Here is a 26,240-nt window from a genome sequence, read left to right on the forward strand (position 1 = left end):
TCAGTTTTTGATCTTTTACTAACATAGACTGAATGATAGAAGTGTGCATTGCATCCTGGTCTGAAAAATGATACCCATGTGTCTCCACTCAAAAAAATATGTAAAGGATAATGTATAGTGAGGGTTTGATATACTAACCCTCTCACTAGACATTACACATACTTACTAAGAATCCAATCATTTCATGCCATATATAGATTGGTACATGAATTAATTTATTTGAAAATAATATCATCACTTCTATTGAAAATAGTGTGTTACACTCACAGTTTGAGCTGCATCCATAGGAACAGTTAGCTCTGTAGCCTTCTTAATATGAGGTAATTAAGTTGTTTCTTTAAATGGGCTAACTTAGCTGTTATTGCCATCGGTTTAACTCTTCCACTATGTGCAGTAACAGTAGGGGTGGGAATTGATAAGATTTTATCGATGTCAATGCCATTGTCGATTCTGCTTATCAATCCAATTCCTTATCATTTCTCCTAACAATTTCTGAGTATTTTTTGAGGGGGAAAAAAGTAATTCTACACAGTCTTCCGCACCAAAAGGAACCATATTATTTTTTCTAAAATTATGTCTGCAAGACTGAACATGAACATATTCAACTTGAACAAACTGAACAACAGGTTGACCTCATTCTTGTCCGCATGAGTCCGGACGTGGCCCCTCAAGCCTGGAGAAAATGACTTTGAATTTGAAGAGGAAAAACTGTTTTCCTCCTGGGGTCATCGCGGAGGTACTTTACCCGCTCACAGTGCCTCATTTTCGGCCGCATGAGTCCGGACGTGGCCCCTCAAGCCGGAGGGAAAGCGTCCGACTCCGAAGGGGAGAAGTAGGCGGGGGTTCACCTCCCAGATACGAACATTTTCACATGGAACCCTTCTCCTCTTCAGCCCGACGCGAACCCCAAGCTTCGAGGCCGAGTCGATAAATGCTTCAGCATATTTGAGGTATTTGCACCTAGGATTTCTGCGTCGCAGAGTGTGTGACGTAATGCAACGTACTGTGACGTAACATCATGCTGGGAAATGAATCGTTAAGAAGAATTGATATCATTTGAGGTGTACAATTCCAATGGAATTGATCAATTGGAACCGGTTCTAAGTTGGATCCAGTTTTCGATTTCCACCCCCAAGTAGCACGTAGTTAACCTTGTTACATTTTGAATTAAGTAACATTTTTAGAATTACAGACACTTCAAAGACCTTGCTACTTATTAAGTCAAATAGCCAAAAACTACCTTAGGAATAATGTATGGTTAAGAGGGTGAGACAAGACCCAGTTGCATAGTCGATTTAGCATGCTAACAGAAATCTAACGTTTTAGCCGCATTGTTTTGATGCGAACAGAAAGTACCTGTTTTATCCCACTTTACGGTCTCTGGTTTTCTCTGATTTAACATGATGTGTGATCAGTTTGCCTATGTTTTTGCTCATGTTATTGAAAGTTAATAACCATTGTCAGGGGGTTGTCAAGGGGTTTTGACCAATCAGAATCAAGCATCTTACACAGCCGGAAGATGAATAAGAGCCGGGTAATACATAAGAATTATCATCCAGCTTGGTGGGTGAGGTTGTGCATACCTTGGCACATCCAGGGAGAAAGAAGATCCAGCACAGTAAACACACAATGGCTGTTGATCAGTCAGGTGTGAGCCTTCTCTCTGTGAATTACAGCACTGTTCATCCCATCTTGAGGTAAAGAACGAGTGGTGAGCTGCTGTCTATGTGCATGAAGGAAAACTGTGTCCACCACCAAGACTAATAATTCTAATCTCAAGAAGCATGCAGTGTTAATTTTGGCGACTATTTTAGATTTAGTCTTAGTCTCAGTCTTCAGACAAAAATGCCTGTTCGTTTTAGTCACATATTAGTTTTTTCAGCCCTTTATAGTTTTAGTCTAGTTTTAGTCGACGGAAACCCAAACCTTTTTGGCTTTGATTTTTGCCGAAACATCTTCACTCTTTAAATAATTCATGTAGTCGATCAGATATCGGTATCAGGGTTGTACCAAGTGTTAAAATCGTCAACATTTCACTCCTTTAACACTTTTGCTTGTGTAATATCTTAAGTTTAATAATTCAGCCTGGCCCGGCTAAAAAGTCAAAAGAAAACATTCTTGATGTGACCAGTGTGACTGTATTTTGATCCTCTTGATTTACAGGAAAATGCCATGAAAGGGCTGTATTGCACTTTTACGGCGGTCCTTGAATGCACCTGCAGTGACAGGCTGGACAGACAGTCAGTTCACGGCACTCTGAAATGCATCAGCATCTTTGATGACGAGGAGTTGATCAAAACTTACTAAATGTGTCTGATGTTTCACCAAACTGGATTAAACCAAGCTGTAGATGAGGAGCTTTTTACAATGATCGCGGCAACAACGGCAAACATCAAATAGTAAACAGACGACTCCTGGTTGTGTCTTTGTTACTAACGCACACCGGGGTTAAAAATCATCAGTGAAGATAAGACAGATGCATGGAGGCGGGGAGAGCTGGTTCATAAAGCACACCTGCTGCAGGTAGAGACCAAGCGAACACTGCGCCCTTCAGATAATAACTCAGCCTGTCACAGGTATGAATTCTTCTATTTCTAAAGATTAGATGCACAGCGGGGGGGAAATATGGATTCTGAATGTCCGACGATCCCCCACTAAAGTTTTTGTCTCGTCATCGTCTCGTCAAAGAAATCAAAACATATTTTCATCTGAGTTTTTATTATCAGGGAAGCACATTAGCTCATCATAGTCTCGTTTTCGTCATGATAAAATGAGTCGTTGACGAACATTTATTGTCATAATTTCGTTGACGAAATTAACACTGGAAGCATGTAACCAAACAACACCCTTAGCACAGCTGTGTAACAAACACTCCACAACACAATGTAATGACATCATGACACCAACAATGAATGACACAAAGTAGCTATCATAAGGTTACAACCAACTTTGCATGATAGGTATGGAATTTCAACAGGTGACGTTTACTGTATACATCAGAAGCAGCTCTACTCCTGGTACGTTCAAAGCTTATTTTGACCCTTATGTTGCAGATTGAGTTTATTTTGTTTTGGTTTTTTTTACATGAAAAATCCAAGATGCTCAAAATGGAACACCTTATATATTTGAAACAAACATAGAGGGTTACCAACAAATTCTGCACTCAAACTACTTCTAAGTTACAGAGCTGTCCTCATCCCTGCATCACTTTCTTTAACTTACTTCTTCTCCCACACGGTGAAAAGTCAGGTCAGACCAAGAGTGAAAATTAAGCAGTCACAAAGCGATAATTGACTCTCAGTCACACTTTAAGACTACACAAGGCTCTGTCCTAAGTGATAATTGCCTCAAAGTCATATATAGCCTTTATGATTTGACATTGATATATGGAGGACACAGGCACTTGTTCCTCTCACACACATTGACAAGCAGCTGCTGTCTCTCCTGTGTGATGCCATAAAGAGAGGTGATAACAATGTGTCTGACACTCATTTCTCCTCACTGATCTCCAGAGGTTACAGGGTGCTCACAGGCTCTACCTCATCTTCTTTTGTTGGTGAATGTTAAAGGTTTACTTAAGAGTTGAGAGATGTAATATCGTTTTATCATCCACATAACATGTCCATATTCACTGAGTGATCGGACAGTAGGTAAGACAAGTCAGTAAGTTGTACCCAAAGGCAACCTAAAGTTGTTCACAAAGTAGAGCAAAATCAGAAAGAAAATGATTGAAGAACAATAAATTAATGAAAGAAACACTCAAACTAAAACATAAAAAAGCTTTTTTTTCATTGAAAATGAAATAGAATCAAAGGTTAACAGGTAGACCTTTATTCTGTATTCAAGAGTACCCTGTATCCCCCAAGTCTAAGCACTTCCAGCCAAAAATGTAAAGTCATCCTCACCATGTTTGGATCACATGTAGTGGACCCTGTGATGGAGAGATGGTAGTTGTTTTGGTCTGCAATTATGGCCATCTGACTTTAGCCAAACAACCATACTTATATAATTTAATGTCTTTAAAAAACAAACTCACTAACTAACTAACAAACACAATCAGCAGAAGTGCAGTTGCAGAACTTTGGTAACAAACATGGTGACAGGAAGTGCTGTGAGAAATGATCTGAAATTGATATCATTGGCGCTATCACAGGCCCTTAACAAAAAGTATCAATATATTTGGAGTCTATTATGTCTTTTCAGTGCGTACTTCTTTTAAGCATATCTCTGGATCAGTGTCATGGAATTTAAAATGAATCACAGCGAGGTAAGCAAAGCCAAGTTTGATCTAGGCATTTGTTATTTGCAGTGCCTCTTAAGTCACCAAAAGCTCTTTGCACATTCCTCTGCTTTATAAGCTGATAAAAAACTGGATAAAAAATATGCCCCTGTTTCTCCCCTGTAATTTGTGTATTTGCTTGTAAATGACAACCAGGAGCATGTTGAAAAATATCTTGATAATCTTGCTCTTGAAGACTTGTAAAACGTGACCTTGCAAGACAACCAGATTTTGCACTTTCTTGAAGTCGAAACAAGCACGTGTGTGCCAATATATTTTAGATGCATGTTTTTACCTTATTCCAAATCATTTGTCCAAGTGTCATTGTTTGGATGCAAGGTTGAAAGTAACAACAATCCTTTTTCCAGTGAGTCTGAAAGGAGTTCATGCTCATGCTCTGGCAGCAGTATCTACATGTGTGTATGTTACAATGTTACAATGTTACAATGTCATTTAGCAGACGCTTTTATCCAAAGCGACATACAGACGTATGTGCAAATCAAACCAAGCTCAGGTTAGAGGTGATAATTCGAACTCCACAGCTCCACTCAAAGGGAGTCCAAGGATAACACTCACACATGGGCCATGCTCTACACACACACTCACCTCTGTCCTGAAGGATGTGTGAAACTTCTGTTTCAGACGAGACACTGATAGATTAAAGTGATTAGATGGTCGTCGACTCACATTAGCGAGGGTTTAACGAAGGTCACAGACAGACAAAAGGAGCGCTCTGTCTATCAACAACTGAGAATGAAATGAGAAGAGAAATGGGGCTGATTGAAACTGCTCTCTGATAAGATTTGTCCTTGTAAATGGTTTTGATTACATCCAAAGAGAGAAGAAGAAACACCTTTGCAATGACTGACAAATGCATAAATCCATTATCTTATGCGGAATACATTTAATTTATTCCTAGAGCACTTTTTTAAACATCTGAGTTTTAATATCTGAGGTACCAGATGTGTCTTCAAAATATGACATTTAATCATCATTCCCATATGCACTATCTTTAATCCATTCAATGCAGATTGGATCACAACATAAACTATTTTTAAAACAGGGGCTAGTTGCCCTTGTTCTGTACAGGTGCGTCTTGAATCTGTGCGATGACAAAGTTAATTACACATTTGATCTCTTGAGCCTTGATTTGGAGCTAATGAGATCATGTCCCCACTGTAATTGCTTTAAGGTTCTCTGATCAGGAAGAGAGCAGTCTGGACTACTTTTGTACACACCCCCTAACCTAATTTTAGCAGATGAAAAACATCAGCAAAAGCTACAGGTGGTAAACACACAGGGGTGCAGAGAGCTGGAGACACATGCTGAGTATCAGCCCTACAAGTTTCACCTTTTGAAATCTCACCATACCTCATCTAACTGACTACTTTGAGCTTACAAAGATGCAGTTTAACAACAGCTTTCCCCACTGTGAAGCCATGACATTAAGAGCTTGCCCTGGGGACAGCCTGCAGTATATACCCTGAAGCCCACCTCCTCCATGTTAACAGATTATGTGTCAATTTAAAAAATCAAAATGCACGTCCTATACATTTTTCACCACATGGTTTCTGCTATAGTTAATTCTTATCATGATGATTAGTAATTTATTTTTTGATATCAAAAAGATGACTGATTGACATCTCTGTTGACAAACGAGGTTCCTGCAGTGTGCATCTGATTATCAGAATAGAGGAGGAATGATGAAAGGAAACAAACACTAACACAAGAGCTATTGACCTTTCCACAACTGAGTGTCTGCTTCTAACCTACTCAAGAGTCTGTTGTGGACTGTACCCACCTGAGGAAGCTTGTACATTTTATTATCAAGTGTTTTTTGGTCAGTGGAAGCGGCATGATATCTATCCTGTGGCTCTATTAGCCAGTAGCTACTAAGAATACTTTGGCTGCACCAGCGCAAGATGTAAGTGCCTATTCAGTCTGTAATTTGGCTACACATCTTTCAATGGTAAGAGATGGAGGTGCACTGTCAATATACCAGTGAAGTGAAAATTTCATTGCAATCCCAAGAGAAACATCTGGCTGTAGTAACACAGCATCAAGCAGATTTGTGTTTCAGTTTTAGTGTTTGAACAAGAACAGATTGTTAGCTGCAGTTATAAGAAGATATTTGATTATAGAGATAATGAAATCATTCTCAGATTACAGCTGATGAGAGTCATTGGGGTGGATTTCTTTACGCCTGCTTTTGCTCTCCAGACAGACTGTTTTTCCTGAAGACACCAACGCCTGCTGAAACCTGAATGGCCAACAGTGCTGGGACTACAAACATTGTGATCCTAATAATTTTCCACTATGTTGTTTCAACATGTTGATGTTTCTTTTAAATATACATTAGACATTTTAAGCATTTAGCATCTTATCCCAGGCCGCTTACCCTGAGCCTGTGACAGATATAGCATCTACAGTAGCTCAGCAATTCCTCAGCAAGACACATGCCTGCAGGCTGATTGAGTCTTTACCACTGAATCTATTCAGCTGTGACTTTATCTTCACTTTGTTTACTGCTCAGTAAATAATGGAATAGACAAAGAGAATGGTTGTGAGTGTCTGTCAAACTTTGGACCACTATAATGCTAACAATAATACATTTATAATGCACCTTAAAATTACAAGATGCCCTACAGACATTCATTAAAAAACAAGGGTAAAACAAGCAGGTTTAAAAGTTGTACCAAGAAGTTAAAACAACCAGAATCAAATGAATACAATATCAATGACACACTCATGCAGAGGAAGCCTTACAATAAAATAGAAATAAAAAAAAGACACAGAATTAACTAATTTTAGATCATCTGGCAGGGAGGTCCAGAGCTTAGGGGCCAAAACAGCAAAAGCCAGATCACCTTTGATGACAAGCCAAGATTCAGGAACATGAAGAAAGTTTCTGCCAGAGGATTATAACAGCAATCTGGAATATAAAAAGTTAAGAGGTTACAAATATATGGTGGTGCCTGACCCTGTAGGGCTACTAAAACAAGTTACAAAATCTTAAAATCAAGTATAAAACTCACTGGTAGACAGTGAAGGTTGTTATATGCACACTTCTGTTAGAAGGAGTTAAAAAGCCATGCAGCAGCATTTTGTATGAGCTGTAGCCTGTCAATTTTTCCCTTATGTTGGAGTAGAGTGCTTTACAATAATTAAGTCTTGAGGTGATAAAAGCATGGATGACGTTTTCTAAATCAGAAAAAAAAGAAATGGTCTATCCTTGGAGATTAGTCTCAGCTGCTGGCAACATGACTGTACAATTTTCGAGTATTAAAGCTGAGATTAGAATAAAATATGACGCCAAGGTTTCTAGCCCTGTCTCTGACATAACTGGCTAATAGGCAGAGACAGAAGTGAGTGATGTCATTTTGAGGCCTACAGGGGGTGACTATAATCACCTCTGTTTTTTTAGTCATTCAGATTTAGGAAGTTGTTAGACATCCAACATTTGATGTCACTCAAGCACAACAGGGAACAGTCGTCAGCATAGCAGTGGTAGTAAATGTTGTACTTCCTTATTATTTGGCCCAATGGGAGCAGATGGTGAATAACAGGGGACCTAAGGCGGAGCCCTGTGGAACCCCACATGTGAGGGGGCACTTTCGGATGAGGATCCAGTGATTTTTACAAAAAATGTTTTTCTGTCAGATATGAAGTCCACTTCAATGCCACACACAGACTCCAATAAAAAAAATTCAGATGGTTAATTAACATATTATGAGCATTTCAATCTAGACTGCTAGATACAAATAAATATGCCTATTTCTACCTTAAAGCTTCAGTCATGTAGTTTTGTATGAGTTAGTAGTTTTTAGAACATAGAAGTTGCCCTGTCCCTTTCTGCTGGTTCCTCATTCCACTCACAAAGAGTTCAAAGTTTAATAACATAATGGAGAAGCACCACTGGAGTATGTGTCTTGTTTACAGGATTCCTGTACAGCAAAATGGCTCTGTGGCAAATATATAAAATTTGACACAAGGCTGTATTTATGTTTCTATTAAATGTTTGGCTGGCTGGCATTAAAGCTCTGTTTAATTGTTCAGTAATCACAGGAAAATGGGAAAAGAATTGAAAGATTTATTACACAGCGTTCAAGAAAGGCTGTTTATTGAACCTTGTTCGGCTGCAGAGGTTTAATGAGAGGCTTACTTACTGTTAATTGTTACCAGGTCTAACTTAGAATGATTGCTGTTGTGACTTTACAGAAGCATAAATTTGAGGCCTCATTAAACATGGCTCTGTGCAGAATTTTTTTTTCCTCTACCTGATCCAACAAAAAGGTCAGATTAGACAGAAGGAAACCTGCAGATCTGTTTAAAGGCCAGAAAAATGGTTTAGAAAAACACTGTAAAACTTAATTACCACTGCGTCATAGATCACAATCAGTAGCGTTATTTTAATAACCACAGAGCACTTAGCAGCATGCATGTGCCAGCAATCCATATAATAATGAGTGTCGTGCAGAAAGCATTTGTCTTGGGTAAGAATCGTATTGTCAGTTTTTAATTCACATGGCTCTCATCAGAAAAGCCCTGAAGGTTCTCATCATCATCTCCAACGGAATATATTAATCACTAAAACACACACACACACACACACACACACACACACACACACACACACACACACACACACACACACACACACACACACACAAACGCACTTTTGCACGCACACAGTGCTTATACTCAACACATTCCTGTCCAACATACCAACACACACACACACACACACACACACACACACACACACACACACACACACACACACACTCAAGGAAGTATAGACTCTTGCAAACAAAAACCAAAAAAAGCACACAATTCGATTAAGTCATGATGTGCACGTGCACATGCACACGCATTGAGCAGGAGTTGCATGTGTGTGCAAATATCTGAATACACACAAACGCCAACACGCATCTCTCCTGAAACACACAAACACACATGCACACACTCTCTTTGTGTTATTATTGCCTAGCTCCATCTGACTGTGACTAAGTGAAGAGCTGTCTTCATTTGTTTCAATCTGAACCACTAATGTTCCCAGTGCCGTAAGCTAGCACCATAGGTCACACACATTAGTCTGACTGCCTCTGCCTCTGCCTCTGCCTCTGCCTGTGCGTGTGCATGTGTTTGTGTGTGTGTGCATGTGTTTGTGTGTGTGTGTGTGAGAAGAGAGAAGAGAGAGAGAAAGAGAGACGGGGAAGTAATGTCTAAAGCACAGCACAAGCTTTGCTGTTTTGCACTGTTCTATTGCTGTGCACATTAGCATATTGTTGGACTGGCATCATTTAAACAGCGCAGTAACCACAGTTCATCATGTACTGGAACAGGGTTTTTTATAGCTTCTCAATGAGCAGCTTTAGAAACATAGATGTATGATGGGGAACTGAAGAAAGCGGAATAAAAAAACAGGCAATGAATATAAAATATAACTGTTGTACCCACTGCAGAAACAGCTGGTACATAAAGGGAGATCAGTCCCAGACTGAAAGTTCAAGACTTGAAGATACACAATTGCAATTTTTCTCATGTAACCAGTTTTCCAGACATGAGAGTTTTTCTTTGTTCTTTTGGGTTTTGTTAAGAATCAGACAATTAGTGAATGTAAAGTGATGACACTGACTTTATTTTACAATTGTCTTAAAACGTCTTTTAGTCTTTAGTGACACAGACCTACCCTCTATGTGTCCACCACTGACCCCAACCTACTCCATAAGACTTTTAATTTGTGCTTGTCAGAATTCCCTGTGGTGTGAGGCATGTGCAGATACATTTTTCCTCCCCATATTTGCTCAGAAAAAAACATTAAGGTCACACTGATATGAAATCCTGAAGATTAAATATGTCCAATATATACAATAAGATATTCTGTTGGGTGGGGGGAACCATGAGGACAGTTGAGCATGCACTCTATGGAGTTTTGCTAATTATTCCTTCCTGTAGTCTGCCATGTTTCTCAACTCAACTCTTGAGTCCTGTTTCAAGAGATTTTACACATTATTCAGTTTCGTCATTATTACAGTGTGGGGTCTCTCCATAGACTTTATAAATGGACGTAGTGTCCGTGACATCACCCATCTGTTTCTGAAGTGCTGTTTTGAGGCCAATCGTCGGCAGGAGCCATATTGGAAATATTGAACACAACATAACTGCTGTGGAGCAAGTGTGACGTAAAGACGTAAGCTTTAAGCCTCCTAGCCAATAGCTACAGTGTTCCCCCCTGTCAATCACTGTTAATTTCATCAACGAAATTATGACGATAAATGTTCGTCAATGACTCATTTTTTCATGACGAAAACGAGACTATGATGAGCTAAAGTGCATCACTGATAATAAAAACTCTGACGAAAATATCTTTTGATTTCGTTGACGAGGCGATGACGAGACGAAAACTTTAGTGGTGGACCGTCCATGTTTCCCCCGCTGTGCGTCTAAACTTTAAAAATGAAAGTGATGCATTCCTGTGACAGGCGCAGTGTTAGCTTGGTCACTACCTGCAGCAAGTGTGCTGTCTGAACCAGCTCTACCCACCTCCATGCCAAGACACAACCAGGGGACGTCTGTTTAATATTTAATTTTTGCCATTTTTGCCACCATCACCGTAAAAAGCTCTTGTCTTCAGCTTGATTTAATCCAGTTTGGCGATACATCAGACACATTAAGTAAGTTTTGATCAACTCCTTGTCATCAAAGATGCTGATGCATTTCAGAGTGCACTGTCTGTCCAGTGCCTCTGTCGCTGCGAGGTGCATTCAAGGACCATCGTAAATGTGCAATACAGCCCTTTCATGGCATTTTCCTGTGAATCAAGAGAATCAAAATACAGTCACACTGGTCACATCAAGAATGTTTTCTTTTGATCTTTTAGCAGGGCCAGGCTCAATTATTAAACTTAAGATATTACAAAAGCAAAAGTGTTAAAGGAGTGAAATGTTGACGATTTTAACACTTGGTACAACCCTGATACCGATATCTGATCGACTACATGAATTATTTAAAGAGTGAAGATGTTTCGGCAAAAATCAAAGACTAAAATGTTTTGAGTTTTCATCGACTAAAACTGGACTAAAACTGTAAAGGGCTGAAAAGACTAATATGTGACTAAAACGAACAGGCATTTTTGTCTAAAGACTAAGACTAAATCTAAAATAGCCGCCAAAATGAACACTGCTGTCAGTCAAGTCAGCTTTACCTCTCTTAATGGAAAACTCGTAATCTTAATATCTTTGAGATTTCCAGGTTATGTAAAATTTCACCCTGTACATTGTGTGTTGATCAAGAAATGAGCTATCCAGACTACAATGTTTTTTTGAACCAGGATGTAAACATGTTTATTTCTGCTGTAAAGATCGGCTATTTTGAATTTGTGTGTATGTGGTTTCCGGTACTTCCAGAGCCAGCCTCAAGTGGACACTCGAGGAACTGAAGTTTTTAACACTTCCTCATTGGCTTCAATTGTCGTGGCCAGAGGTTGACGCTTGGGTCTCTCCCATTTCATTATCTGTTAAGATTTTGAACCATTTTCAAGCCTCGCCCACACTAATGCTTTGCTGCATGGTTCACCCATACAATAGCATTTTTTTGCTTAGCTCCTCTCCTTGTCAGTTTGATTATGATATACTGTATTTTACAGGACACATTATCTAAACACTGTGCGTGGTGTGTTGTTGCCTCAGATTAACAAGTTGGTCCCCCATTCCTGAAGTCCATCTAAGTATATGCTTCATGTTTACTATTGTCACCAAGGCTGCATATGTTGTGCCTCCTTCTTCAGTCAGCTTGCTTCCTGGTCAGTTTTCGTTTTTGCACCACATAACAATCCTCACATTATGCAAGGTGGTGACAGGAGAGATTGCATCATCATGTCAGGTCCATGTTGCCTACCCATGCTTGTTCTCATGCATTAGCAACCTTACCATGCTGATGCCAAGCTCTTCCAATGGTGCCAGGGCAAAGGAAGTGCAGAGTACTCACACTGGTCAAACAAACTAGGCTTTGGGAGTGAAACGTTCTTGGGCAACGTTACGGATTGTTTAGTGTAGGTGCCACTCAAATAACATTTAAAATCTGTAAGAAGGAAAAAACAACTCAAGGCTGCTGTCTTCTTTTTTATTTACTTTTTGGCTTTTATTTTGGATGTCCTGTCCCAAGCTTTTAAATTGTATTTATAGTTCATGTTCATGCTCTTCACTACTATGTATGCACATTTGTTATTTACGGTGTTTTATTTGTTAAATATCTTCTTTTTTATTATGAACTGAAGCACAGAAAACTCAAATCTAACTAATGTACATACCTACTCTGCACTGTGCTTTTTAAAGGTAACACTACTCTCTGTATCGGTGCAAAGGGAGGGTAATCATCCAACACCATCATAACTGAGGAAAAAACAGCTCTGTGTTGATGGCTGTGTGCTGTGTGGGTTTTATGGATTTGATTCTATTTACATCTGCTTGGTAATCAAGGAGTTTTTGCTCAGTAAAATAGAAGAAGGTGCTGTAAATTTCACAGCCAGCTGGTTCGAGTTATGTACAAGAGCGAGACTTTGTCATTGAGGAGTGATATTTTTTTAATTTCAAGCTTTGTAAAACATTCCCGTAGAGCTGTGTGAGAGCTGCAGTAATAACACAGCGCTGAGGCATTATGGTGGCAGTTTACTGATGTCAAAACTGCAATAAACACTCATGAAGTCAGAGCAGAGTTCTGGCTGTCGGCTCAGAACTTGTAAATGAATATTAGGAAACGCTGCACACAAAAAAACGCACACACACACACACACTCTCTGATCTCGACAATGATGAGAACGCTCTAAGCTTCCTCTTACTATTCTGAACATCAGCTCTACAAATCCACCGATGTATCACACATGCAGGTAGAAGAGAAAAGTAAACAAGTCCACACACACACATTCATGCTCACTCACATACCCTGCTAAAAATATGCACTGCTTCATCTCTGCAGCTCTAATGGAAACCCCATCCAATCTAATTATAGGAATTTTTTTGTAGTTCTTCTCTCTCTGCGTGTCTGATGACACACAGGTTCTGTTTGTTCTGCCGTATACCTGCACAAACTGCTCACACACACACATACACACACTTACCGGTGCTTTTAGCAAGAACACGTCCGCAGGAAGTTCAAATTCTTGATCGATAATTTCTTTCTGCCTTCTACCTCACAGCCACACCCAGCGCATGCTTTCATGGCTCATTTTTAATTCTTTCTCCTGGGGTGTCTCTGCTTTTTTTCCCTTTATTACTGGCTGTTTTTCACCCCCCCACCCCACCCCACCCCACCCACCTTCGCTCTCTCTCTCTCCCTCTCTTTCTGCAGTGATGGAAAGGTTGGTTTATCTCTGAGATAGATTGTTAATCCATGGTTTCCCTCTGAATATTTCATGTACGGTATTTTTTTTCTCCTGTTTTCTACACCTGAATCAATGGCCTTGGTATTTGTGTGTGTGCGTGTGGGTGTTCAGGTGTGTAAGTGTGTTTTAAGGTAATACAAACTTTCTTGGAACACCATTGGTTCTACTTTATAGATACCTTAATGCACACCTCTCAAAGTTTGGATCCAGTTCTGCTTTTTATTCAGGATGCGGCGTTTAAAGACAATGGGAAACTCGATTGTAATAGTCTCCAGTTTTCTGATCATAAGTGTGCACCTGTGTGTTGACTATTTAGCTTCTTCCTACCAGTAATTGTACAAACTATGGCAGATGTCCCCAAACCTCAAAATATGATGCTGAAGGTACCCTTCTATAAATTCATCCATGTGAATGTGACGCTATGTCTAATTCTTAACAAATATAGCACAACAGATGGCAACCGTGAATATAATCAAGTACAGCATCAAATATTAGAACTAAATGTGCTCATTATATCTGCATGGTAATGTGAAACCTAATCAAATAGTTCAAAAAGGAGATTTAGGCTGGTACCAAGAATCAGAAACCAGGGTTAGGTGCTTAACAGCCCCAGCATGGATTTGATGTTTAGACTCTAACTAGCAACACAAGATTTCCTCAAACTGGAACAAGAGCTTGTGCTTTTTTTTATAAATTATATAGGCAGTATACATGAAGAATAATCCAAACACTAGGTGAGAATTAACACCTATAATAAACACAACTATAATTATATTATTATTATATAATAATTCAGTGAATAGTAGTAAGTTATTTAAAGCCTCTTCACCTAGATTCAAAGTGGATTTGAAGCTCCTGCTGTTATCTGACACACCAGGAAGCAGACAACAAAGACAACTTGTAGCATCAGTGGAAAACAACAACAACAACAACAACAACATGTAACATCCACACTGCTTCAACTTGAAGTGCATCTGAAGGATAAAGCTGTTATTGTTCTTTATTCATGTTATTGTCAACAAACACCACAAACAGACAGAAACAGACAATGTGCTGTCCTTCCTTACTGTTAGACTTCTCTACCCGGTCTGTAGCACTCGGCCTAAAGCAGACATTCCTCATATCTGTCTGAGTTAACCTGTTTACCTGCCAATATGGAAAATCTACTGCATGTTTCACAGAGTTTTCATCACCAGCATCATTTTTGAGAACTCCTATGCAGAGTAAGATTCAGACACCATGAGTGTAACAATGGTAGTGAGCAAGGTGTAGGCTGCGACTGCTCTGTTACTGCCCTGTCCTCTTTGAGGACAAATAAAACTATAATAAGCAAATAAAATAAACACTTAAGTAAATGAATAAATAAAAAAAACAAGTATGTTACCAAACAAAAAAAAGAAAGGAAAAGTCAGGATCAGCACCTCGGAGAGCACCACAGCACCCACCACACACATTTTCTTCACAGTTTTTGTTTTTATGCTTATTCTGTCTGTCTGTCTATCCATCTGTAGGTATCCCTATTTCTGTCTCTCTTTGTTTGTATAGTTGATGCACACTAATAAAGACAGAAATTGTAAGAGATAATAATAGAAAAATGCAATAGCCGCAGGAAAGCACGCCTGCTAACTGTATAATTTTTCAGCTGCTGTCTGTCTGCCTGACTGCAGTGGTGGCCTTTGTTATAAATGCTCAGATATCTTGTGTGTTTCATTGTAGAACCTCATAGGTCTCTGAAAACATACAAGACACATATTTAGGTTAAGTCATGGAATGAGAGGCTTGTAGCTTTTATTCAAAATGAGTTATTTGAAATGTTAAAAACATGTCAGACCAATATAGAGGTTCTAGTGTTAATGCGATATTTGACCATTCTTCTGCAGATTTAGCAAAAAATATGCTTCTAATTGTGTTCACTCAGCACAATTACAAGTTTTAATAATCACATTGAATAGCACAAGGGTCTTTAGTCAGTGAGTAAGGGGTAATGTATAGTGAGCAGGTGGCTTTAGGTGAAAAGGACTGTGATACCAATAGAGGGGTCTTGTCTTGTCCTGAAGGCATTCCAACTCTGTAACGTAACTTTTAAAGTCTGTGGACATTTTCTTTACACTCAACCATCCCTCTGACATTGCCAAAGTCCATATCATCTCCACTTTTACATTAGCTATGTGTCTATTCTTTCTCTTCCACTCAGCTCCTTGTGTCATTTGACGTCTCTCACAGTTTACCTCCTCTCTTCCTCTTTCCTTGCGGTTGTTTGCTAAACGTCTTGTTTCAATGTCAGACGCCTCAAACACTGTTCAATAATCTACCTTCCCCTAAAGGGTAAAATATGTCTCTCTATAACAGTCCAAGCCCACAGAGCAGCTATTTCTGGTGCTTTCTAGTAACAGATATGAAGTTCCCCTCCTGGTTGTGCTCTACTCCTCCTCTTCCTCTCTGAGCCTTCTCTCTCTGAGCTCTGCTCCTCCTCCTCCTCTGAAGCCGCTCTCTCTGAGCTGGAAGTCTTCCTGGCTTCTGGGAGTGTGAGGAGGCCTAATGGCTCCAATGGGAGTGACACCAAACTGTCTTTGATAAATTGTTTTTAAATTACAACATAATTTCATTTAGGCAGCAATTTCCACAAGACTCCTACAGAGAAGTGATTCAGGCTACATCGGGATTGGCTTACAAACACACGCGCGCGCACATGCTCTCACACACACTCATGCAAATGCACACACGCACAGAAAGCCAGAATCATCTGCCCGGGCGAGGATAGTGTTACATGACCTGCAGCCCGGAGGCTAACCAGATTACCGCCTCCAAACTACTAAAGTGGTCATTAAGGACACTCTCTCTCCCTCTGCCTCTTTGTCTCTGACTCTTACTCACTGGCTCGCTCTTTTTCATCATGTTCCCCAACCTTTTTCCGTCATTTTTCTTAATTATTTCTCTTAATCTTTTTCTCCTCTCTTTTATGTTTTCGCCCACACCTTCTCACTATTTCTCTCCCACTCTTACTTGGGGTTTCTTTAATCTTTCTCTTTCTCCCTGACAGTCGTTTTTCTACTCATCCCTTCATCTACTTCTTTCTTTTTTTCGACTCTTCTGTGTCCGTCTCACTTTCTGTCTTTGCTGGTAAAAGCTTTGATTGGTGCTCTTCCAAGTATTACTGGTCCCACTTTTAGCTGTGCATCATTATACACACACAGACACTCACACACACACACACACACACACTGTCAAAATCAGACATTACCACATTCATTACACGGCTTTTATGGTGTAATACTCCAGCACACTCTTGCTGTGTGTTATCACTGATGAATGTCTAAATGATCTGTAATGATCCTGAACCCTGTTGGCCTTGCCCCACCCAAGGATACACACACACCCACACACACACACACCCCCACACACACATGAAAGAAGGTAGGTGCAGAGCTTATTATACACAAGCTACTTAAATTTTGAAAAGGTTTGAATGTTTTACTATAATCTTAGAAAGTGCAACTTCCAAACTGATCTCGATAGGTCTGATTAAATCACGGAAAATCCAGCAGAATGATCCTTAAATTCAAGTGATATACTTAATCTGACTTATTTGTCTTAAACCTGATTTAGGAATTGCCCATGCTTGATGGCTAGGGGTTGAAGCATAACAGGCTCTACTGAAAACACTTCTTATATGCTTTGTCTGTCTAATGGCATGAGCTTCATCCTGCAATGATTATAAATCTGTGTCCATGCATTCAGGGACGCCATATGGGGGAAAGGTTAGAACCGATCTGAGGGTCCATGACTGACAGAGGCCCTTACAATATTATAACACAAGTTAATTTTTCATCATTATTAACCTTCATCATATAAATTAGATGTTTTTACAGTATATTTTTTAAATGACTGTTTCCATCTTTTCTTGTTTTTGGCACAAACAACAACCAGACAGCCTCTGTCTTACTAAACTTCCCCTTTTGTTTTACATGAAATGGTTCAGTCCTGCTTTGAAATCTGGCACAAGCGCTTCCTACTGATGATGAGTGAGGACTGTCGTTGCAGGCCGCAGCATCATGTGTCAACTTCCTGAGGGAAAGTCAGGATTCCAGGAAAGAGAGGAAAGAAAAAAAGACAGGAGAAGGAAAATAAGGCTGGCTACATTTTCTTCATTTTACATAATTTATTTTTCCCTGTGGGGAAATTCATTTTTTTTCCTCTGTTGAAAAATGCTACACACATAAGGTTAAATACACTCAACCTGCACAAACAGGAACTTATGAACATGCACCAAAGGAGAGGTGTCACAGTGGGGAGCTTACATATGGATGAGCAACCTGACTGATCCTGAGCACAGATTGATGTCCCAGAAGTGAACTGGCACCTCTTCAGCTACCAGCCGAATGTCCAAACTTGATCTGTGACATGACTTGAACCAGTTTCAAACCCACGTTCCTACAGACTTTGGGACCGCTGCCCCCATCCCCATCCTCATCCCCCAGATTATCTCCAGGATTACTTGCTGGAGAAAGCAGATTTTTGCACTGACTTTGTGTGATCTGTGATCATTAACACCTCAACAATGAATCTTACTGCAGCTCTTGCAGTAAGCCTTGCATTATTGTTTATGACCTCAAACTTCACACATATAAGTGTATGATGCGTCAGTCACAAGCATATGTTCACAGATTACACCCATAGCTTCATGCTAACTTCAGGGAACCTTGAGTTTCCCCTTTCAGTCATTTAAGAATGTAACTGAAGTGATCAACTTCAGCCATCTCTTGCTCTGTTTCTCATCACATGGATACATATCAAAAATAGGCTAGCAAAGACATTTTTAGATTTTAATCTGTTAAAAACAGTGAAGGACACAGCACTGCGGCATATTGAAAATACAATATGTGTTAGCAGAGACATCACCACTTCATAACTGAGTTTGTACTATATCACTTTTCACTGCTACCTCATGCCAGACCCGATAAATTCAGCTCCACGCTCAGCAGCCTTAAAACCTATCAGAGGTTGTAGTTGTACTCATTTGAAGTGACATTTGAACTGTGAAAGATGGCCTTCAGCGCATTTCTCATCAGTCTTCCATCTAGTGGGTATTCTCACTGTATGCAGAATGTTATATCCATGCACAGTGCTTTGTTGTGAGGGTTGGTGAGAGTTACAGTTGTACCCAAAATCCTTGGTGGCACACTTGCATACATTGCTTAAGCTTCCTCAATATGCTCCTAAAATTCAGTCAAATCAAGTTTTAATTGTCAGGACGGTCCCCATCACTTTTCATCTCAGAAGAGACAGAGAAGAGGCACAGAGGAGGCTAAAAAATTGTTAAAAAAATACATTAACAGATAAAATCATCAATCTGATATGCACATCCTCCACAGGATTTACAAGCATAATAATAATAGGTGATCAAATCCCCATCACAACACAAACAAGCACACACACACAGCAGTAAATCTAAATAACACAACCGAGCCCACACGCAGGAAAGATAAGATTTAATATGAATATACATACAGACACACTAACGATTGAACTAGCAGTGGAGCACTTGGCTTCTTAGTAATCAACAGACTGCTGACGGTAATTCTGCTGATAATGTATGTAAATAAGAAATGTAGGTTTGAAGCTGTAGAGTGGTACATATGCTGCAAACAGCCACAGGCCACAGGCAGCTCATTAAACGATGGTAAACACATTAGTGTTAAATAAACTGTCTGCTGGAGGTTTTTCTCAGCAGATTTAACAGCTAAACAGGAGCGACGTCCACATTGTTCCGCCCCGACACTAACCGAGCAAAAATCTGCCTCAATTAAATGAGTCACCATTTCTCTGCCAGAGACTTCATAATCAGCGACTCTCCACACAGAGAGAGGCTCACATTTATAAAAAGCTGCAAATACAGCCATGCCTCCAATTTTTCATGTCAGAGAAAGCCCTCTGGGTTTCAGTAGATTATCATGTTTCTCATATTCTAGTAAAAAAGGACAACTTGCAAAACTTTAACAACCTTAAGTAGAACAAGTTTCATTCTATCTACGTATCAGGTTATTCTATCTATAATTTTCTTTCAAATTGTTTTCTTCATCAAAACAAGATCAGTTTGCAACATTGAATGGGTTAAACTATACTGATAATGGATGGATGGATGGATGGATGGATGGATGGATGGATGGATGGATGGATGGATGGATGGATGGTCATGGGGTAGTCTCTTATTTGAACCAATACAGTAGGTATCCCAAATATGTTAAAATGTCCTCAGTGGAATTACTTTAGTGCAGGCTTTCTGCTTGTAAATGTTTCCTCTTGACTGTTCTGCGTGTTAAAGGACATATTTCCTTATCCTTGTTACTTGCTAAATGCTGCAAAGTGCTCTGCTAATGGAGGATTAAGATCGGAAAAGATAAGACTGAGTCTTTATATTATTTTAACTCATCAATGATAGATGTCTCAAAAATAAAATAGTTATGGGCTGGATCTGCTTTTTCTGTAGTGTCTTGGAATAACATGTGTCGTGAATTGGTGCTTTAAGAATAAGGATTGACTGATTTAATGTATCTTTTTCTTTTATTTTTTGCTGCCATGACCTCAGTGGAACTAACCTGGCTGAATAAAGGTTAACCCTCCTGTTATGTTTGTTTCTCAGGGGACAGCAATAATGTTCCTGGGTCAACTTGACCCAGGTCTTATTTAATGATCCAAAAGTGTCAGAACCCCAAAAAAGCCCAATAACATTTTTTTTACCTCATTATTAACTCCATTGCTAACCATTTAAATCAATATTTAGTGCAATGGTGTTCTTTAATTTGCACAGATCATGGTTCAATGAAGATAAGTCACTCATTTTTATGAACACAGTTGCAAAGAAACATTTAGTATTTGACACTTCTGACCTCTTTTAGCCTCCACTTTGACTGCAGGGTCAAATTGACCCACAATGTAAGGCAGGCTTGCTCATATGGCGTCACTAGTACGTGCTTTATCAGTGATCAGTAAAATCTTTGGAGCCAATGTAGGGAAACCAAGATCAAGGACATGTGGTGACGTCTGTTAAAACCAGTAACTGTTGTGGTACAAAAAAAGAGCACATCTTAAAAGCTTCAAATGGAGTGCATTCAAAAACACTATGCAGTGTTAGAAGAATGTTGTTAAGCTCCTAGACACCAAATGGGTTTGGAAAAATAGCTACTGTGTGTTTATTTTGACACATTTGATTAAAAATGTGTTGTTTTTGTACTTTAGGTCATTATATTTGGAACTTTGTTATACGCCATAAAGCCTGAAAAAGAAGAATCAGGGGATGCTCATGGGGACCAAAAATACAAGGACAAAAAGGGAGTAATAAAAACATGAACAACACTACAAACAAAAAAAATGCTTGTGTTTTGTTTCCTTCCCATCTTGGCACTCTCCATTTTTCTCTCACATTTTTTTTGTTTGCTTTTCTCCCAGTGTCTTCTGTCCCTTTATTTCATCTAAGGGCCACCACTAAGGTTGACTCCTGCTGTGAGTGTGTGTGACTGTGATTGTATGTGTGTGTGTGTGTGTGTGTGTGTGTGTGTGTGTGTGTGTGTGTGTGTGTGTGTGTGTGTGTGTGTGTGTGTTTGTGTGACTTGTAGCCACGTCCAGCCAAATGACCTCTCCCGGGGCAATGGGCTGCTGTCTTTGTTTTATGACTTGTCATAAAAGTGCCATCTCTGCACACACACACACACACACACACACACCTACACACACAGATAATTCACACACTCACATACACAGTGCACAGCAGGGGTCCATAGTGGCCTTTACACAGCCAAAGATATATTGTAAACATGATCCCATGTGAGTGTGTGTGAGGGCCCAAACCTGCTTCTTTAGTTTCCTCTGGGTCTTTGAATAGTTTAAAGTGAACTGAGCTCAGAGCAGCAGCAGGCCACGTAATGACCCCACAGATATACTGAACATGTCCTCAGAAAGGGTTTGTGTATTATTTAGAAAAAGCAGCAGAGGTTTCGGTCTTTGTAAACAGCTCAGTCCAGCCACAGGGTGGAACAGGTCAGAATTCAACAGATTATGTGATCCTCATTGATGCTTTTCCCTTGCTTTGTTAGAAGGCTGTAATTTTTCCCCAGTAGTAAAGTATTACCGTTCAACTGCAGCTCTTCATGGGGATTTGCAACAAAAAGATTTGTGTTGTTTGTCTTATTATTTGGCTACACAACACGATTACCGTAAAATCCAGTGTGTAAGAGGCACCTCTAATACTAATAACTAATTGCTGTTTAATGTTGCAGCATTCTGAGTGAAGCCCTGCTTGGGTTTTTTAGGGCTTCAGAAGATGAAGAGTTTGCATAGTTATTCACTATTTTGTTACCACAGCCTTGACTAGCACATCATAATCACAACATATTCATTCATACGGTGTTGTGCTACTTCACATTAAAGCCTATTTTAAGACCTGTGGCTTGTAGGGATAATCTCAGATTGTAGTGGCACTCAAAGGTCTTGACTGTCCTCATGTGTTGCACATCCAAACATTTTAGCATGTTCTTTTTGACCACTGTTATCTGTGTTTCTCAACCTGAGGGTCGAGGGTTTCCAGGCCTCAAAAAATAGCTACGTTTTGGACAGACAGAGAAAAACATGTTTTTTTTATCCTTCAAGGACATTTTAGTGGAAGTAGTTTTCCTCACCAAGTCTGGGATCGAGGTGTTGACCTTCTGGTCAAAACTTTTTTCTTATCAAAGCTCCTCTCTAAGTTAGAAACGCAGTTTTTTACTTTTTTTTAACCTGTGATTTAGAGGAGGGTTGGGATGAAGAGAGATAGAAAGATGACTGAAGGAGACAAATGACTGATGGAAGAAAGGCAAAGTGTTGTTGGACAGAATAGGAGAAAGTTTAAAAGAGAGGGGAGAAGACAGGTTAGACGTAGACAAAAAGATGGTGCTCAAAACAATACAAAAGAGCAACAAAACAAACCCACCAATTTTTGTCTCCAACCTAACCAAACTGTGCAGTTTAAAAGATGTTAAGGCACCAAAACTACTTGAAATAATAACTGAAATAATAACTACAAGCAGGGGCGATTCCAGGGTCGGATGTTAAGGGGTGCTGAGCACCCAGAGAGCTGGGCAAGATACATTTCACTGTTTTGTACATTTTAATCCAATTTCATTCCCACATTTGTGAAAGAAAAATATAACACTTTTTGGGAAAGTCTGTGACTAAACCATCAAATCTGATAAAGGCTATTTAAATGCTGAGCCACAGCAAAAGAGAAATGGATTGGAATCATAAAAGAAACATATGGTAGCCATAATTTCTGTGGAAAGACAACTCATTTTGATACAGCAGCTCCTCAACATATACATAAACAGTATGTATGTTTCTGGAGTAAACCAGCCCCCCATAGTGAGTACCAAAAATAACAACAATTGACATTGAAGTTATTTTTTGGACTTTCATTTGAAATGCAATGCACAACATGTAAAACACTGTGGAGCTGCTGTATTTTTGTTGTTAAAAAATTACATTTCAACTAAGTACTGTATTGTTTTGAAACTTTTCTAGCTTGTTAAAAAAAAAATAACATTCAATTTAGAGGTGCTTCAGCACTCCCAACAATGGGCTAGAAACGCCCATGACTACAAGCCTTTAACATTAAGTAATGGATAACCTATAGTGAACAGGTGGTTGTGCACATTACAATCCCAACAGGGCGAGAAAGACTGTGATGCAGAGTGGAGTGCTCTTGACTTCTGCTGGAATGTATGTTGACATTTCTGTCCTCATTCAGCTCTCCCTCTTCTCTGACCTTTGCAGTTATCACTTGTAAACATAAATGAGGCTAATTTAACAACAATAGACATTGTTGTTACTATCAATACCGCTGAGGCGGACACTAATGTTTTTACCACAGTGTCAACAGGCAGAGGGGAAATGTTCTAGTGACCAAATGTGATCAGAAACAAGTATTTAACACAGCCAAGTAATAATCTAGAAATGAGGACCCTTCAACTGAGTTGATATTTTGTTGTGGGATGTAGTTTAGGCCATCTTAAAGTCTTTAGATTTTAGCAGTGTATTTTAAACATTTAGTGTAGGGTAAAGAAAAAGGTATCAATTAAAGTCATGATTTAAATCTACAGGATGCTTTCACTGTGCAAGCAGCAAAGATACAAGGTGCAAAAGTATCTTTATAATCAGAACATTAAAAACTATTTCCATTTAAAGATGGAACCCCAGTGATGTATCCTGCTAGTTTAAATTTGGGGTTCAGGCTTTGAATTTGCACCAGTTAATCCAAAAGGTGACACGTTGACCCTTCAGATTCGCAAAACTCAGTGGTGCAGGTGGTGTGACAGTGCCATGGTAAAGTAGAGTGCTTTTATGGAGTCCCACTCAGTGCACACACATATAAACACACACACACACACACACACACACACACACACACACACACACACACACACACACACACACACACACACACAGTGACACGGCAGAGACGCTAATGGAAAGCCAATATGAGGACAAGAAAGGGCAGGGTTTGGGGAAATGAGAACCTGAACTAAAACTTGATTTTCTCTCCCTCTGTCATCCCCGATGTGGCCTATTGATTTGAGAGTGATGAAAGAGTGGAGCCCCTGAGCAATACGGCTGCTGAGTGCTGGAGTCAGTGAATGATAGGGTTAGAAAAAAAGAGAGAACAAAATAAGACAAAAATACAGGAATGAATATTACTACAAGATGTATTGAGTTCTAATCCTACACTGAAGTAATCTGATGTAAAGAATCTCAGAGTTCTACACAGAGCTGTGCTGAGCTTAATGTTGCACTTCCCCTTCACAGTAAAGTGTGATAAATTAACCTGTATTAATTATCATTCACAGCCTATAATTATCCTCTGGGTGAAGGAGTGAACTACAGATTTAGTAAGGAGGACAGAGAGAGGAGGAGACATGACGGTTATTTAATTAGCTTTGATTACTGTTAGGATTAGCATGGCTAATAAGTGTTGTGGCTAAAATGACAGTGATACAGAAACTGTTTGTAGTAGCCTCCTCATTTAACCTCATTTTAACTTAAATAAACGGGTGTTCAATAACTCAATCTGCGCAGACTTAAAATGTAAAGTTATGGATTTTAATTTGGAGAAGTCTTAAATCAGCTGTGTAAAAAAAAAAAAAAAAGGCAATCAAAAAGAACATACAGAAATAAAAAAGTATGCTCAAAGTAAACTCAAGATATAATTAGAATATTTTGTGTAGAAAACAGTAATGAGAAATAATGAAGTTTGCTTATTTTATATCAACTATGCAGTGGTGGACAAAGTACACAGCTTCATTACTTTAGTCAAAGTTTAGATCCTCCAGGTCAAATATTACTCCAATACTAGTGAAAGTTTCTCTGTCAAATAATTACTTGAGTTAAAGTACTGAAGTACTTGCTTTTAAAAATACTTCAGTATTCAAAGTACTTCTTAAAAAATCTCAAAACATTGTATTTTCACAATACATCAGTGCAGTCAAGAATACACAGGAGTACATTCGGTTAAATTATGTTTGTTTAGAAACCATTACTTGAAATCTTTAAAAACTATACCATGGAATAAAAACAGAAACTAAGTTACTCCAAGCACAGACAACTTAGTTTGAAATAAGTTGTGTTTATAGTTGATGTTATTATTATTATATTTATATTTTTATTTGTATGCCTCATTCTAATGCCTTTGTACAAAGAGAGCAAAGTTTACCAAAGTCAAATTCATTGTGTGTTCATGCATACCTGGCCAATAAAGCTGATTCTGTTTCTGATTCTGACTCTGAAATGTTCATCTAGAGTTAAACAAATGTTACGTAGCTCAATCCTTAAAGATTAAATGCAACTTAATAGTATTTCTTAATAAAAAAAACCATTTTTTAAATACATTTTATCGTTAATAAAGTGACAGAAAACTCGAGTCATGCAGCACTGAACTTCTTAAACACGGTCAGACCAAACCTGGCATTCTTATACTTCTCATGTACATGCATTGTGAAACCTTACATCCAAGACTAATCAAACTCCAGACAAAACAAACACTGAAGAACTTTGACTCATTTGAGTTGAGATATTTTTGCAGAGCAGATATCAGAGTAGAAGAAACTTTTTCACTGCCGCATGGGAACTTCATTTAGCTCTCCAACTTTCCCCCGACAAATAAATAAGTAAAAAAAGTCTATATACCTGCAGAAAGAAGATGAAGAATAAAGGAACCTGGCCAGGAGACACCTGACGTCCACCGGGCTCGCATTGACATCAGTGAGACAGCTGGCAGAACCAGACGTCGGCTCGAGCAGCAACCTGAACAGAAAAAACACAAAACTGAAAATGTGAGCTGCTGCAGAGACACCAGGAGACGATTCACTCCTGACTTTACCTCTCCCTACAAACTATACCTCCTCCTCTCCAGCTCTCTCTCTATCTTTACCTTACTTTTTAAACCTTATTTCTCTCAATTCTCTTGCTCCCTTTCTCCATCAGAAAAATAAACAACAACATCTTTATCCGCAGCAAGTTTTTGCAAGTAACACAAAATGTCAACAGTGCCAGTTTATT

At 39.1% G+C, this 26,240-nt stretch overlaps 1 long non-coding RNA gene across 2 annotated transcripts in view; it reads right to left on the reverse strand.

Moving 5' to 3' along the window:
- Positions 1-7,042: 7,042 nt before the first annotated feature.
- LOC117816389 overlaps positions 7,043-26,240 on the reverse strand; it is a 50,955-nt gene continuing 31,757 nt past the window's right edge. Inside the window, exons 4-5 of one of the 2 annotated variants that reach the window (XR_004631943.1) lie at positions 25,869-25,985; positions 7,043-7,211 (exon numbers count right to left, since the gene is read on the reverse strand). This is a non-coding gene — a long non-coding RNA (uncharacterized LOC117816389). Of the gene's footprint in view, positions 7,212-24,779; positions 24,811-25,868; positions 25,986-26,240 lie in introns of those variants that run through there. The other variant, XR_004631942.1, reaches the window with a different exon arrangement.

Source organism: Notolabrus celidotus, chromosome 7, assembly GCF_009762535.1.
Source record: "Notolabrus celidotus isolate fNotCel1 chromosome 7, fNotCel1.pri, whole genome shotgun sequence".
Classification (NCBI taxonomy): Eukaryota; Metazoa; Chordata; class Actinopteri; order Labriformes; family Labridae; genus Notolabrus; species Notolabrus celidotus.